The following is a 2,500-nucleotide window of genomic DNA, read 5'->3' as shown; positions in this document are numbered from 1 at the left end:
TCCGCCTCGGGACGCGCAAGCACGCCTTCGGCTCGCCCCACCGGCAGGACGTCCCACGATACATGCCAGTTAAACACCGACGGGCGGTGAACCAACAGCGTGGGACACAAATCCAACTACGAGCTTTTTAACCGCAACAACTTTAATATACGCTATTGGAGCTGGAATTACCGCGGCTGCTGGCACCAGACTTGCCCTCCAATAGATACTCGTTAAAGGATTTAAAGTGTACTCATTCCGATTACGGGGCCTCGGATGAGTCCCGTATCGTTATTTTTCGTCACTACCTCCCCGTGCCGGGAGTGGGTAATTTGCGCGCCTGCTGCCTTCCTTGGATGTGGTAGCCGTTTCTCAGGCTCCCTCTCCGGAATCGAACCCTGATTCCCCGTTACCCGTTACAACCATGGTAGGCGCAGAACCTACCATCGACAGTTGATAAGGCAGACATTTGAAAGATGCGTCGCCGGTACGAGGACCGTGCGATCAGCCCAAAGTTATTCAGAGTCACCAAGGCAAACGGACCAGACGAACCAATCCGATTGGTTTTGATCTAATAAAAGCGTCCCTTCCATCTCTGGTCGGGACTCTGTTTGCATGTATTAGCTCTAGAATTACCACAGTTATCCAAGTAACGTGGGTACGATCTAAGGAACCATAACTGATTTAATGAGCCATTCGCGGTTTCACCTTAATGCGGCTTGTACTGAGACATGCATGGCTTAATCTTTGAGACAAGCATATGACTACTGGCAGGATCAACCAGGGAGCTGCGTCAACGAGAGCTGAGCAGCCGGCCGCCCGGGAGTGTGTCCCGAGGGCCCGCGCGAACACGCAAGCGTCCGCTCAATTATTCTGCAAACAGGAGGAGGCTGAGCTCCCCTGCACGATACACCTCGAAACCCTCTCAGGTCCCGGCGGCGCGCAGCGCCGTCCTAAGTACTTGGTCGGGTTCGAGAGAGGCGCAATCGCCCGGAGATGGGCGAGTAGACGCTTTCAGTGCGAACACCCGTGCTCCCAACTGAGCTTGCCGCTGCCGACAGAGGCCCGGGAGCGTGATGTCGTGGCATTGCCGGCGGGAAACAACACGCGCCACCTACGGTGACCGGCAGCTCCAACGCCAGCGCCACAGAAGGGCAAAGCCCCACTTGGGTGCAGAAGCGAACTCTCCCAGCACAGCGCACGCGCCAACACGTCCGCAGAGCTGCGATACAAACCACCTGCGAGAACCGCTGGGGGCGACCGAGCAGCAGACGGCGTCGCGACGCCGAGTGCCGGGCGGCGGCGCATCCTCAACGCACACAGTCCGCAATCGGACCAGCACACTGCAGATGTCCACCGCGCTTCGCACCGGGCTCGGCAGAACCCACTTTGGCCGCCTGGCGCCGCGCGCAGGGTGCGCCGGCGCATAGCTGGGACGCCAGCCGGGCCCGTCGGCCGGCGCTCCTGCCACTGGGCGCCCCCCACCAGCCGGCTGTAGTGCGTGCGCTCACGCAGCGCGCGGCCAGCACGCCGGGCGGCCCCCCCTCACCGGCCGGGGACTGTCCCGCCAAGCCACAGCCTCGTATCGCTTCATACCCACATGGCCAACTCAGGTTCGGGGGCATGGCGGGTACCGCCGAAACAACCGGTTCATAGATGTACCGATCGTCGCTATCACCGATGCACCTGCAGCGCGAACAACCGCTCAACAACTGATTTCCAGTTCATTTGCGGATCTTTGGCAGCAAACGTATACGTCAATCTACATTTGCGAAATCTACGATTCTGGCATGCCTGCATGTTATGTGTCACGACACGCTACATCAGCCCACATACACACTGCGGCATGTACACGAGAGAACACGTGGAAGATGGTCCGCGCACGTGTGCAATGTCCCTTGCGCGGTCGACTGTCAACCGGCCTCTGTAGCATGTCGCAGATGTGGAACGCGGTCCACCGTGCTATCATGTTGTGTGGGGCAATACGATTAAATAGGAAAACCCTCGTCGCTACATCAACAGACGGCTCACGCTGATTCCCGGCAGAGGGAGGAGGGGGGGGGGGGGGGGGGCAACATGCAATACTTTCGTCCGTACCTACCTACCACATGTCTGTACGGCGTACAACAGTGCAATCTCGCTGTAATGGGGAGACGAGACAAGTAGCATCGTGCACAACATATGGCCCTTATGATTCGCCATTGTAGGGCGCAGCCGGTGTACGGTCAAGCATGTGCCACATTATGTCACTCAGTACGTAACGACGGATGATCAGTGTGGGTTACGCGTACATCAGCGGACAGTCCACACAGGCCGTACCACAACGTACACTGACTGCATCGACAACCGAATGCAACTGAACAGCTGCAAGGCTCATTTCACAAACAAACGCCTGACCGACCAGCTTGGAAGGGCAGGAGGGGAGGGCGATATTCGTTCTGTAGCGGTACACCCTTCCAGTGGTTAGCGGGACTGTGTAGAAAGTACGCAACACTCGAAAGACCTTTATGTGAGGGTACGC

The 2,500-nt window shown here is 58.0% G+C and overlaps 1 non-coding gene across 1 annotated transcript in view; it reads right to left on the bottom strand.

The window, feature by feature from the left end:
* Nucleotides 1-766, bottom strand: part of LOC126326156 (small subunit ribosomal RNA) — a 1,893-nt gene extending 1,127 nt beyond the window's left edge. The window contains exon 1 of the ribosomal RNA XR_007560550.1: nt 1-766. This exon is cut by the window's left edge and continues 1,127 nt beyond it. This is a non-coding gene — a ribosomal RNA (small subunit ribosomal RNA).
* Nucleotides 767-2,500: the final 1,734 nt, after the last annotated feature.

Source organism: Schistocerca gregaria, unplaced genomic scaffold, assembly GCF_023897955.1.
Source record: "Schistocerca gregaria isolate iqSchGreg1 unplaced genomic scaffold, iqSchGreg1.2 ptg000976l, whole genome shotgun sequence".
Classification (NCBI taxonomy): Eukaryota; Metazoa; Arthropoda; class Insecta; order Orthoptera; family Acrididae; genus Schistocerca; species Schistocerca gregaria.
The sequence above is the reverse complement of the archived record's forward strand: the minus strand, read 5'-3'. Positions and strand labels throughout refer to the sequence as shown.